At 31.3% G+C, this 15398-nt stretch overlaps 1 protein-coding gene across 2 annotated transcripts in view; it reads right to left on the reverse strand.

Moving 5' to 3' along the window:
* The window catches only part of LOC123014101 (chaoptin-like), a 116190-nt gene that overhangs the window by 78086 nt on the left and 22706 nt on the right, over positions 1–15398 (reverse strand). For both annotated transcript variants that reach the window (XM_044412987.1, XM_044412988.1), the window contains one exon: positions 6975–7050. The gene's annotated coding sequence lies outside the window, so the exon portion shown is untranslated. The remainder of the gene's footprint in view (positions 1–6974; positions 7051–15398) is intronic.

Raw genomic sequence — 15398 nt, forward strand, 5'->3', positions numbered from 1 at the left:
GTTTGAATACCTTTTTCTTTAGATTCTTGCCTGTCAAGTTATTTGTGGATTTCTACTTATCCATAAGGTCGGATCTTTCCAAATTTCTTTTTAAATTTAATAGTTTCGTAAATTATTGTTTGTTCAATTTGTCTTGATTTGATAATTGCTTTTCAACTAGTAGAAGCTCTACGACTGTTGATTAAACCTATTTATAAAATTATCTTTTAAAACATCGAAGGCCATAATGTTACTATAAATCGTTAAAAATCACAGGTCCGTTTGGTTTCTATTTGCGCCTTGCGTAGTACTACGTGACGCCAAATATTCATAAAAGGTTTTTATTTCAATTTTTGCGTGAATTTGTAGCGTTTAGTCTACTAGTGTGGACAATTAGACTTGTTAGATATTAAGCTGTCGCAGGGTGAGTGTTATTTAATTGTAATTGAAGGATTTTCTTGATAATTCATATTTTTTTTATTACCACCACAGTCCTTTTTAATACCCTATTCGGTGACTAGCAGGGTTTTCACAAAAGAACATTAAAGACTAGCCACCTGGCCCCCAATATTTTTTTGTATTCTTGTTTTAAGTTTGAAAACACACGACCCAGTTCTCGGTCAAATTAAAAGCAGTCGGTAGCAACATCAAAGCTTCTTTGAGCTTAAAACACTTTTATTCGATATGTAAGTAGACTTTACTCATTCAGTTACAACAAATTTCAAACAAAGAATTTGTAGCTGCTGCAATTCACAAACTTTAAATAGAAATATCTGCAACAAAGCTAAGCAAATTCCAATTCGTGCAAGTCTCAGGTAGCGGTTCATCAGAAGCTCATCAGAAGCACTGATACGTGTCTGGGTATAAATTAGAAAAACATCCTTTTATTCAATTGCAGAGATGCAAGTTGAAATTATTTTGCTTAAAGGTGAGTTCTAATATTCTCATTTCAAAACAAATCACATACTGTTTAACATTCTCTCTGTGCTTGTAATAATCTAGCGTATGGTTTTTTAATTTATCTTTATTTTTTCTGACATTTCTCAAATATAGATTTCTTTATGTAAATAAAGAATATTACATTTGTTTATTTAATTTCAGCTTTGAAATCGAAATAACGCAAATATTTTAATACTATAGTAATAAGCTTGCACTGGCCTTCCGGCAATTTCATCCGTTTTGTTTTCTGTCAATATTTTATTTTGTGAAGAAATAGGAGTAGAAAAACATTACAATCAACAAACCACAATACATTCTAGTAATTAAAGTAAATATTGACTCGTACATTTAAATTATACCGATTTAGCTATGGGAGTAGAAAAGAGGGCAAAACAGTTTATGGCCCAGAGGGAGTGAAGTATGGTGGAAACAATATAGGTAGGCAATCCACAATGTATAGCAGTTAAAATTTTACAGTCCAAATATTTAAACTTCAACTGCATCCATCTCTTACCATAAATCACAATATTGCCAAGCAAAATAATGTTTTTATTGCTTTGGGTTTGATAGTACAAAGGTTTTATTAATAGGCATACACTGCACGTTGTCTGACCGGACAAATTTTATATACATTCAAACCAATAAAATGTTTCTTTTGGAGTCTCTCTTTACTTTTTTATTTGATTACAAAGTAGAATAAGCGCTTGATCTAATTACTGTACTCACTGAGTTGATAAAATTCAAATCAAGGTAAAAGCATTGTAACGGCACCTCATCTGGTAAAGTACATTTATTTATCAAACTTTATAAAGTGTAGATAATAAATTTATAAACCTAATATGTAAGACTTACTACATTCCAGCATAATGTTACTAAATAGTATATTATTCAAGAAGCATATAATGATGTTTAAAAAACTAGTCGTAGACTAGTATGCTTTTGCCACGACTATGAAATATTTTCGATTTTTGGTATAGACAAAGTTGACGTTTGTAAGTTATCAAATTGTCAATGTGATAAATAAAAATTTCAAATTGCGTACATATGAATGGTAAGGCATACAGGGAAGAGTCGTGGAATATGAACTAAATTATATGAATTACCATAAATACCTATACAATAACATTATTATTTAATATATATAATATATATTAATTTAATATATTATATGGATAAACGGATTATTTCTAATTTTAAGCTGTTTTTCAGTAATAAAATTTAAGCCTTCTTGTTCGTTTTCATTTTCTCGCTCTGTTCCCTTGATAAATAGCAGACAATAAATAACGCTTTATAACTCTAACTAATGAGTTTTACGATTTGCAATTAAAGAATGCCGCTCGTTTATCTCCGCAAGATTTGACTTTTTTCCACTCTCGGTGCAAATAATTTTATGCATTTTTAATAACTGTTAAATTGAAAAATTCTTAAAGGTGTCGCTATGCAAATAAAACACTTTTTTCTCCGTTATCTCGACAAAGGTTCAAGTCATTTTACATATATCTGCATATTGCTTCATATTATGTGCATATTTTTAGCATATTCGTCTCTTCTGATGCACGTTTTCCAGCTTTTCACTTACACTAAATGGAGTTCATGGAGTGCGGAAGCCTTTTTCTGACTTAAATTGCAAAATTTAGGAGAAAAGTGGCAGCAAACAATTTGCAGTTGCTGCCAAAATTTCGACGAGTGTCACTCCTTATTGAAATAAAAGAAGTTCAAATATCAAGTAGAAAAGAATGTTAAGCGTGATGAATAGATAATAGAATAATTTCTGTATGATTACTTAGATGGCTTTGCTTTGAACCGTTATTTTCTTCGTATAGTATAAAGTACGTAATGGTCATTATTCTTTCATCTCAACAAAAAGCCTTAATATACAGTGAAAACTCTCTTTACGGACACCTCCTATAAGCGGACCCCTCTGTTAAACGGACATTTTTATTTGCCCCGTTTTGACCCGATTTATATTTCGAATGTCGTTGTCCCTCTGTTAAAAGGACTCTCTCATAAACGGACGAGGACATCCAATTCGGAACGTTGAAAACAAAATTTCTACCTTAAGCGGACAGAATATTATACAGTATGTCCCCGGATTGTGTTTACAAGAAGAGAAAAAATTGTTATCGTTAATTTTACGCTAAAACTTCAAAGGAATAACATTTTTTGCTTAACCTGAAATGAGCAAATTAAAATTTTATTATTTTGATTCAGTAGGAAGAACAGTTCATTTTTCTCTTGATTTTGGTCTTGATTTTTCTCTGCTTTTCAAATCTCATTACATTGGCGATTTTATTTTTTTGACAACGATGTCATTTGAAAATTAATTAATTAATTGAATAATGATTGTTCTTGTTAAAAATGACTTTGTATTTTTTTATCTTAAAACTATTTTTTAGAATTGCTATTTATTAAAATTCTGTTTTTCACAAACATTTTTGTTATTTAATTTGCCTAAACACATTTGTTAACATCGCTATCAAAAAAGTAAAACCGCTAATGTGATGGGATTTAAACGCTGAGAAAAATAATTCCAACAAATCAAGAGAAAAATGAACTTTTCTATAGATTAGCTCATTTCAAGAAACAAACTACTACTTTTCGTCAAAAAGTAGTTGATAACTTCTATTATTGTATCAAATACTGTAATATTATCTTTTTAATATCTTTTTTTTAATTATTTCTTTTAAGCGGACACCTTCATTAGCCGTATAAAAAGAAAGTCACCGTCGGTGTCCGCTTATGGAATGCGCCATATCTGGCTCATATCTTTGCTCTAATTTCAGGTCCTGCGGGTGGTTAAATTGCCGTGCAAATGTTTGAAACGTTTTGCAACATTCCGGACATGCTATAAAAAAATACAACACACTTTGACCACATTTACCGCGCTCGAAAAAATTCATTGAAAATTTTCATGCGAATGTAGTGTATTTCATTTCAATGCACATACACCGGAAATGCAGAATTTATGTATGAATAAGAATATTACGTTTATATGTATTCACGAAGCTATGTGTGGAACTACAATGCGATAGAGCTTTGATGTTTTCCCTTTTGGCGAAACAAGATAATCGTTTTCGCTCGAAATCTGCCCGATTTCACACCGAAATAAGCAAAACACTTGTTTTATTTACACCTAATGAAATTAATTAATGATGACGATAATATTGAGCCGATGAATTGGCCAAAGGGCATATTGTGAAGCAATTTGCAGGAATTAATTCAATTTTATCCCGATACATTGTCTGCTTGTGTGCATTTAACAATTTTACGGTTTTAAATCTCTCAAGTACATCTAATTTTTGTAGTTTACAATATTTCACCAAGTTCATCTTTTAGAGGAAAAATAGGTATTTTTTCTGGTTTTATTTTTCGTGTATTTACAATTTTTATCTGAGGTAAGTTGATTACATAGTAATTTAAAATGGCTGTGGGGCTATTGGCTGTTTATTCTCGGTTCAATTCTGCCATTGTGACATAATTGCTGTGTGGAAATTATTTGTCTAATCACTCTTTTGAGACCAAACACTGCAACACCCGATCCTAAACATGGATTGCAAATTAAACACTTAACAATGGCTCCGTAACAGTGTTCAATTGGATGTTTCATGTTACAATGGGAAACAACACTGTAAAAGTCGTTCAGTTTATATAAAAAAAAAGAATAAAATTTCATTGCCCGCATTCAATTCGAGAAGCGATAAAACCGAAGCTAAAGCAAAAGCTAAAATGTTTTCATAGTTTGGCAATTAGCTCTAAAACCGGCTCCATTTCCCTCTTAATTTGAATTAAATGAGGTCGAATGCAATTCGCAAATCTTGCACTAACCGAAGGAGAAAAGTAAACGTCGATATCGTGGCTTTCCCTAATTCCCGTTATGTAGAAAATTTAAGCAATTTACGATTGAATTTAAATAGAATGGGAAAGGGTTACAATCCCACGAGATTGCGGTTATTTCACAATTAAATAACGGAAAAAGATCACCGCAAACAAATCTTGAAAAAATTAAATTTAGTTTGAGGCTCAATGTAATTTTTTTTCAAAGAGATTCTTTACAAGTTCGGAGCAAATCCGGCCAAACTTATTTCAACCCGATTTCGAGGCAATTCAATTGGAGATAGATTTCTCTTGTCACATCCTTGTTAAAAGGGTCTGTCGATCCAAAAAAGTGTTAGGGGAACTTTCACATTATTAAGCAAATCAATTAAGCGCTTTTAGATGTTAAGCGACCTCGATTGTTAAGATGGTAATTGTCTCCTGAACTATCGGTTTCTTGTTAACCACCAGTTAAGTTCTAACCGGAGACATGCAATTGATTTTACATGAATTCAAAATTCAACTATCATTAGCGTAGCTTGTTGAAACTTAAGTCGCTCCCGAAAAAGATTGGCAATAATTAAAAAACAGCTTAATTAAAACTGTTTACGACATAATTTCGATCGGCAAGATCGGCAAGATGAAACGTTTGGTGCATGAAAGAAATATGAGACATGTTTGCGTCAGAATGTGACAATACAGAATAAAATTTCCGACAATTTTGCCTTGTAAATGATGAGAATACAAGCTTTGCTCCTTTGGGTTCATAATAAAGTCATAAGCGAACCTTCAAAAGAATATGTTTATTTCTTTAACACACCTTAATCATTTGTTTATTCCTCTTTTGGTTTAATATAAGGATCAATTCTAAAAAGTTATACTAATAAAAAGTATAGAACCAAGCGTTATCTTTATTTAGCTTCATAAATTAATTACTTTACGAAAAAAATAATTAGTGCCGGGAAAAATTCCTACTAAAAATGTGATCGTTTTTTTAAGAATACAATTTTTCAAGATTCTTTTTAGTTTTAGAGATTTGCATTTTTTTTTAAATGACAGCAAATTAAATAAAATTGTTTCTAAGCAGTGTTTTTTTTATATAAACTCCGAGCTCATCATTTTCCGATCTTAACCAAACTGGTCGTTTCATGCGATTAATTTAAGACAGATCGTTTTTTTTTGTGCAGGTACCTACTTAGGTGTGGTTCCGAATGGATTCAAAAATTCAAAAAAATCTCTGATTCTATTTTAACCGATCCGAAACCACCCCTGAAAGGCATGACTCCTTCGATTACGTTCGGAAAACTTTCATAAATGAGCTCGGAACGCAAATTTACTAAACTATTAAAAAAAGCTACTGTTTAAAAACAATTTTATTTAATTATAGGTCATTTTGAGATTTTAAGTAGTGTTTAAAAAAATTGTCAAAATGGTCAAAAATTCTATTTTTGTGCAAAACTCGAATACTAATTTTTATTGTATGTACTTTACTCTGCACTAATTATGTTTTCAATAAAGTAATTAGTTTCAGCAAAAAACACTTGGTTTCATACGTTTTATTCAGCTAGTATATTTGGTATGAACAGTAAACAAGAAAATATTACCAATGAATATAACTTTGAAGTTATGTCATTAAGAAGTGCAGTAGCAAAATCATTTTAGTTTTAATGTCAATAGTATCGATAAAATCAGTCATCAAAATAATATTGTTTGTTACTAACCACTATTGTAATTACTAAATGGTGGATGAATGGCAATCTAGAAGTAATTTGCTTGATGAAATTATGTGTTAGCCACCAATATGCAACATTGTATTAGATTATTGGTTTCATGTTTCAGTTCTCAACTAAACATTACTAATTCCTGTTTATATCATTCAATTGAAATCATTTTAACCCACAGCGTTTACATCTAAGTTTACAAACATGTTTCGCATTTTAAACACTCTGTTTTTATTTTTCGTAAAAATGTTATTAAGGGTGGCTAAAATTTTTATTCAGTTCACTAATTTTTATATCAATAATTTGTTTAGAATGTAGGCTTTGTGTTTATTTACAACGGTAATAGCTATTTCCTTTTTGTTTCTCTAAAAACCATAATTATATAAAGGGGTTCTGATCCTATTTTCGACATAAAAGCTTTGTTTTACAATAAGACGCTTCTCATAATAGAATCAGGTGTCTAATTAAATCAAGTCATCACATTCTAAAGTGACTGTAATAGAGGAAATTTACAGTACTTACCCTTTAATTTAATAGATCCGCAATTACGCAGCTTCTAGACACCTCAACTGATGCACATCGACATTGTAGACCACACCTGGGAACAAAACATTTAGTTAGCAATCGCTTATTCGCCCATTCGCCAGTTCGCGTTAAAAACATCTTCCTGCAATGTGATGCATTCAAAAGTACACCTTAGAATTCCCCCATCAGTCCTGTATGTAAAAGCTGAAAAGAAAATAATTACGTTGGGCTACACAGCGTGAGATCCGACTGGATTGTGTCAATACTTTCTGTTTACGTTTCCGTCAGCTTAACTCCCATAAATGCGAAAAGTTGGGAAAATGCTCCGGGCTATACATGCTAAGGAGGCGTAAACGTTTGTCCGATTAATCATCGTCGGAGGGAGATTGCTCGTCACAGGCCGAGTCTATGAGCTTTCTCAATCACGTTGAAAGATGTATTACCCGGGATAAACGTAAAAAATTGAAACGCTCGTTGCGAATTCATGTTTACATTTGTTTTTGCGAGTGCAAGACAAATACAAACTCGAGCGATTTATTTACGGCGTCCCATAAAATAAACATGGCGGTACACGCATCAAATATTTGAGAAAACGTGGTGAAAAGGGGCACATAAACCATAGTGTGCAGAGGACTCCGGATAAAATCAATGAAACGGCCGGACGTCCCATACACACCGGCACCTATTTGGTCTCGCGTTCGACAAACTATAAACTGTACCGCAATTTGGTCCAATGAATTTCATCAAACATTAATAGACGGACGTGCTGAAAGGCTGACACTTTTAACGACCGATAGGATAGCAAGATTCGATTCATTCGCTTCTACATAGCCGGAAATGTAACTGCACCATCACCCAAATTAATACATTTTACAGAAAAGCTTAATGAAACAAATCTGATCAAAAAGCTATTTTTTTCCGATTGATACAAATTATGCAAACGAAAAAATTTTTGACGTTCATTGGAATCGATCTTAAACCGACTTAAGCAACACAAATGTGGCCAATAAATCAAAACGAACAGACAGCTAATAAGAATAATGAATGTATCAGTTTATATTCAGAAAAACACTTTTTTGTGTCACGGTAAAAATAAAAATAGTGACAATTTGGGAATATTGTGCCACCCACAGCTATACATTTCGATTAAAAATTAACGAATAATTTATCATTTTTTCCACCTTTGCCGGGCTCATATGAGACATACCACGCTTTTTTATTAATAAAGCGGTAAAAAAAATGGTGAAGCAGTGTAACGTGACTGCAATTTTTACAGCCACTTTTACTGAAAGTGCACTGTATTTGCAGATTCTACAATTTTAATTGGATTTACAAAAATGGCCATTTTTATAAAAAGATAAATAAAACGTAAGAAGTTCTGAATTCTTGTTTGTACTATTTCATCCAATAAATCAACAGGAAAACACAAAATGCAAGAGTCATGTGATATAAATGGAAGGTAAGAGTTGAATGCATAAGATAAATGTTAGTTTTGTCACCTTTAAATTGAAATCTATTTGGAAGACTTTCTCTAATTATTTGCTCGCGAGTTTACATTTTGTGCTCGAAAATTTTAGTTTACAATAACTGGAATACCAATAATAAGCAAATTTGTCTATTAAAATCGATAATGTCGCGTCAAAGTGTCTTCTTGTTGATTTTATCAATTTATCTAACATTTATAAGCCTATTTTTTTTTAGAAATAGGCACATTCGACCCAACAACGTTTTTTCAAAGTCTCTAGAACCTCTAGAAGTGCAAAAACTTCAGTCGGCCTGATTCTAAAGATTTTTTTATTGATTTTGTTGAAGTTTTGTTCGATTTCTGGAGAAGTTATCAGTTAATTACGCAAAAACTATGAGTAGTAACTCTTATGTCTGGTACCGCTGGAAAACAATTCTCTTGTTCTAGTTTAAAGGAAGAAACAAGATTTATGATATGCTAAGGCAAAAACAGAAAAAAAACCTATATTTGTTCATAATTTCTAAACCACGCCAATCAATTCAAGTGAACATTCTGCGTACATATGGTTTAAAACATTGTTATTTTGGCAAAAATTTTAGCTTATAATTACTAAAAATTGACATAACGTAAATGTTTTAAGATCTCGGTTAGCGTTATCAAAAAATTAAATTTTACTTTACTTCAAACTTTTGTGATTTCATAGATTTCTGAACGATAATTATACCTAATGATTAGGTGCATACATATGTTTCTGGATTGAGGAAAAAAATGTAAGTTTTGATTTTACGCCCAAATTGCAAAGAAATAAGATTTTTTGCTTAACCTGAAACGAGTAAATCTGTCACTAAATCTTTATTATTCTGACTCAGTGAAAAGAAAAATTTACTGATCATTGTTTCCTAACCATTCAACTTTGCAAAAACAGTTGCACTAGGTATTCAAGTGAGAACTTTAATGGAATAATGGACACAAATAGGAGATACCGTAGATGATAGTTTGAAATGAAATATTCTGTTTTAGATTGTTTTTGCATATTAGCATGAAGTCTACAACATTTCAAGTAACTTTTTGTCACCAGTTGTTTCACATATTAAATAAGTCAACATCACGCTTACACGAACAGGTACTCCGAGGTTAAAACTTGGGACTAGGAAGTAGATCCCTGTCGTAACAAAATATGTAATTGGCGTCTTTCCATTTTCAGATGTATAAATTTTTCAACGCGACTCTAATTGCAATTTCCCTCAAAAACTCCGTTTGCGTAAAGAACTCCTGTACTAAACCTGGCGGAATAACTGCATATCCGGGTTTCAGACATCTCGGAAGTGAGAGAGAAAATGTGTCCACGATTCATAAAAAATTTACATAACTTTTACGAAAGAGCGATTTTGAGAAAATTTCGGTCAAGCAAATTGGAGGGGCCAAGTCCATTCGTTCAACTTTTATGGTTTTCCAATCATTGTGTTGCGGCCAGTTTTAAGTTCAATTAAACAGAGTAAATACCGATAGGAAAGTCGGAAGATACGCCACTTTTGAGGCGTATTGATTTTTACTTGCCGCAAGCTTTATGCGAGAAACATATCGACAGGTGTAATTTTTCACATACTCAAGAGGCGCCACATTACACTTCTTTCTTTCTTGCATAAATAAACAAAAGGAGAAGGGAGTGAATAATGTATAAATGGGGTTAGATGCATTTCCCTAGAAAATAGCACTTAAATTATTTATTTAAATAAAGGTTAAGTTTAACATATTTTAAATTAAAAATGTCTTAAGAAAAATACTTTATCTACATTTGCAAACACTTTATTTTAATAAAATGTTTTATTTATATAAACATTACGACGGCAAAAGACAAACAAGTTGTTGCTATTATAACTGTTGTTATGAAAATAAGTAAGATTATATTCTAATGGTTAATGTAATATCATCATTATAAGTAGCATAAAGCATTTGTTTTTAGAGAATTGTTACAATAATAGTTTCATTTAAAGCTTTCAAAGCATTATATAGTCATTATCTGGGTTTGTCACAACAGCAATTACTATGAGGTCATTCTATTATTATTTAGTAAAAAAGCTTCTATTATTTTATTTTTCCCCGATAGGTAACTGTAGAGAATTAGTTTGTAAGCTAACTATTTCTAAAGCGTCGAATAATATTTAATAGTTTTTCTTGTGGTTAAATAAATTTTCATCCCTCAACAGCTCATCAAATTTTCCAATTATAAAACTACCTCAAACGCCACAAATCCACTTGTATATTTTATCTCCCCTTGAATTTGCGTGACCTCATCAATTACGCAAATCACCCCTGAAATTGTCCCCCTCCAAGCAATTAATAAGATTTGGAGGCATTTTTTGCACGCAATTAAAACTTTTTCAAATGATATATTGCCACACACCCATTCATTTTAAAAAAATTGTTAATAACAACAAAATACAAAAAATATATATCTTATCGTAATTAGAGTTGTATTCCCTATACGATTTTTCTCTCCGTGCCCATGTCTGCTGTAATGATAAACATCGCAAGTTATTTATACCTTTTTCGCATGATAACACCTCATAAAGAGGTTGGAATATTTGAAATTTTTGGAGAACCAGGCTTGTGATTCGAATTGTATCGAAGCTTCGATATCATCAAAGATATGCACACTTTAATTATTTCTTGTAAATTATGCCGGCTACAAGGCGAGATTGTGTTTAAAACCGGAAATGGAATTAATTTTGAATGAAAAATGTGGAAATAGGGTTTAGGAAGAAAGGTAGGTTTTACAAAAAGGCTAAAAAGAGACCGATTAATTTTGTACTCAACTACGTTAAAAAATTGAATAATATTTTTTAGTTGGTTGAAATTGAAAAGTTTTAAAAGAATTAATTTTGCTAATTTTTAATAAAAAAATTATAAGGGAGCTGAATAGCACTTTCCATTAAAATTAATAAGACGTCAATTGAGCCGCGATTCTTATCGGAAAATTAAAGGTTTTTCATTTCGACAAAATGATACTTTTGTCTTCAAATAATTCAGTGCTTAAGTAAAGGTCAGTTATTAAGTTAATATTTTCCAATCTTAAAAAGAAAAATTTCATCATGTTCAAAGAAACACATTTTACTTTGACTAAATTTATGAAAACACCGGTACGAAATAAATCTTTTAAAAAGCTTATGGTCAAAGTTTAAAATTATTAGAGATAAGTTGTCTTAGCGAGATTAGCCCCAAAGGGAGATGATATAAATTTAAAGTATATATCATAAAGGTGAGGTAATTTAAGGGATTTGGGAGCTACTTAATTATTTCAAGCCAAGCGAGTGACGTTAATGGTTTTGGTTTTAAGCAGTCTGCTGCACCGACAATTAAAGATTCCAAAGCTTTTCCCATATTTTACAACATGTAAAAATTTAACACTGAGTTAATTCATCCATAAATCTTCAACGGACGGGTTATTAGCATTATCCAAATCAGATTAATTCCGCATACATGCATGTGTCCTGTTCCCTCCTACGTATAAATTGACTTCACTTCTCTAAAAACAAGCAATTTATTTATATTACAACCCAGTGTATAACATTACAAAAAATCTCATTCAATCAAGTCTATCGATTTGTTCTGTTTATGGTTTCGGTACGACACTAAGAAAAAACCCGTAAAATATTGACGATACGCTGGTTGACACTAAAAAAAGAAAAGTCGAAATGAAAGCAAAGTTAAATCACAAATTTAGGATAATTCGCCTTTATAACTTTCGCACCTGTATGTGCTATTAATTTTTTAAGGACCAGGTCAGTTGGATTGTCCTGAAAAGTAAGAGCAAACATCACTGAGTACAATTAATTCGGTAAGTTTTTTCACTTTGCATAATTATACCAGCCAGAGCTAGACACAATTAAAACTAAACAAAAGCTTTAACATTCAGAAAGTTTTTCTTTGAAAATTGCTGTAATAATATCTATAAATTTGAAAAGCAAAGAACGGTTTTTTTAACCAGTATTTGATAGAAAGTAGCAAACAATATGTTGGTAGCATTTTGTTCCCTTGTTTCTACATTTGATAAAATAAATAGCTGTTAAATAAATTATTTATGTTTTCAACCATATAAAAATAATACGATATTGTTGCCAATTTGTTTAATTTATTTTAATATATTTTTTTTTAATTTAACAACATTAACTGTAGCTTTTAGAACCCCGAAACTATAAAAGAACGTAATGTTGTTTACTTCAATTTCAACGTAGAAAATATATAGCGATTTAAGCAAAAAATCACTTTTCTTCATTACAAAATTATGGTTTTAATCACTAAAATATCTATTAATCGTATCATAAAAAATGACCGTCTGCCTATATGAAAAATTTACCCATATTAAAACTTAAAGCTCTAAAGACCCCATTTAGTTTTAATAAGATCATAAGGTAACGTATCAGCTTATAAAGTTTTCACGTTACGCTTGCATAGTTTTAGTGTGCCGTTAAGTGTAGGTAACTCCTTTCACCTCATATTCATCCCGCAGAACTATGCCTTCATCCTCAATTATTTTTCATTTTATTCCCTCAAAAGTAGTAACATTTTACAACGTCGTGCCATAAATTATAAAGGCAACGCCAAGCCAAGTATTAAATTATTCATTGCTTAATGTTTCCGGTCAGCGATACTATCTGCAGACGAAAAAATGTCATAATCACGAATTAAAAATCGCATGGAACGATTTACGGTTGCTTGAATTGTAACAATTGTCTGTCTTTTTTAAAAAAGCAGCTTCGAGTTTGCGACTTAATTAAAAACTTTACGAATGGCCAACAACGAAATGATTAGTAGGTACATGTATTTTCGCCAAGAGAAAATTTCGTTGCAAGTTTCTTCAGTTCGTTTATAAGCCGGGAAAAAAACACACAATGCAAGATTAAAGTATGGCGGAGCGTTTTCTAACGTTTTCTAATTATTCTCCAGTTTTTATTATTTACGGAAATATCAGAGAAGAGTAATTACGAGAGACTTCTTGCCCTGAACACAGAGTCTACGCCTCGATAAATGTCGTAATTTTTTAAATTCTATTTCCTTTGAACATTGAAAAAATATATGCAATTTCTACAATTCTGCAAAAATATTAATCGATAACTGCAGCATAGAAAAATTCAAGAGGTAAAAACTAAAATAAGGAATAATTGCTCCGCAGTGTCCGCACCACTCCTCTTCTATCATAATGTTATTTTAAGACGAACCATTAGCAGGTTTACTTAGGTCCCGTATTTAAGGAAACGTCTATTGAAGAGAAGCTTTCTGTTTTATTTATTTAATCGTTTGATGTCAATTCGAGAGTATGCAAAAACTTTTCCTGATTAAATTCCGTAATCGTAAAAGTTATATCCAAGTGCTTTTACCTTAAAACGTTTATACTCGTAAGTACTTTTAATCATTTCTTATTAATAAATGTAACATTTGGAGTTGTAGTGTAGAGTAACATAACAGCAATTTTAAATTATTCAAGCTAATAAATGAAATAAGTTTTTTAAGTTTTCGCGTTTATGTCAAGTGTTTTCGGAGACATGTATGTTTCCTCTGGGATGAAACTTTCTGACGACAAAACCCAAAACTTCAGTCAAATTAATCGCGTGAAAAACTACATACATTTGTCTTATTTTATGACAAGCGATTTGCATGACCTACGACCGAGAGAAACATAAAAAGTCGAAAAGTGCTTCTCTAAATCAATTTTACCCCAAATTTGTTTACAAACTTTGATTTCGTTCCTTTGCACAAAGTTTGTGCCACTTGAAGATTTATCAATTAACGTAATTCGAGTCCTAATATAGATTAATCCAACTTCCCAATGAAAAATTGTTCAAAATTTCATTTGAATTTAATAATATAAAATTCGTTTAATTAGGCAGGCAAGCATCGCAACTTGAAGTAATTTCCTGTGTAATTTCCGGATCTTTCAGAGTAGGCAATTTCTTAATATATTATTATTGGCAATGAAAGAAACGAAACCTAAAACTCTATTAATATCTATTAATATTTTAGCAAAATTAATTATGAATTAGAGATGTATCCCGAGTTAATCAATTTGCGAGAAATCAAAGCAGCTTTCTGTAAAGGTAGATTTGAATGAACTTAATGAAATATTCACGTGCATAATTATGTGTAAGATTTCATAAACATGTATAGAAAAATCATTTTCCAAAAACCTACTAAAAATTTTATGACACGTTATAAGGGATTAACCAAACAATGGCTTGAATTTGTAACACTACATAAATGGCACGTTCCTTTGCAAGTGTTGCTGCACCCACTAGAATAAAACAGGGCCGTATATAAAAACAAAGTAGTGGTAGAGTTTTACCAAGCTATTATTTAAAAAAACAGCTTTATTTAATAATAGCTTGTTAATAACCACCTGACTTTTTTAAATTTCTTAAAATACTTGACTTTAATAACAACTATATCAAAAACTATTAAAATATTTCAAGTATTTTAGACAAAAAGAAAGTAAGCAATCCGGCTTTGTTAAAAACTAAGCTGTTTCCTTGGTTTCTGGGTCCGGGTGGGGTCCACTAATTTATGATTTGTTTACCTTCTGGTTTACTCTTAACAATACCGCATTTAACTTAAAAGTTATAAATTTTTTTGTATTTTGGTAGGTATTAGGAAAACGATTTTACTATACGAGTTTCAAATTACCTTTTGTGATAGAACAAGTAATTTTGCATTTTTTTGTCTGAATAGAGAATAAATTCTGCCAGAAGGAAAAGAATGAAATAGCGGCTGTGGCATCCAGTACATTAAATATGATTTCTGTTGGCCAACCAGTGAATTAAATTCTCAGTTAAATTATAGCCAACGCACGTAAAATTGGAAAAATAAATGGTCTAATTAAGTTGCCCAGTGCAGCATCGTGGCTTCAACGATAAAGCCATTTTGCCATATCCGCATCGATTTATTATAAATGAAATAAAACG

Source organism: Tribolium madens, unplaced genomic scaffold, assembly GCF_015345945.1.
Source record: "Tribolium madens isolate multiple individuals breed KSU strain unplaced genomic scaffold, Tmad_KSU_1.1 Scaffold_97;HRSCAF=244;Tcas5.2_LG3a, whole genome shotgun sequence".
Lineage (NCBI taxonomy): Eukaryota > Metazoa > Arthropoda > Insecta > Coleoptera > Tenebrionidae > Tribolium > Tribolium madens.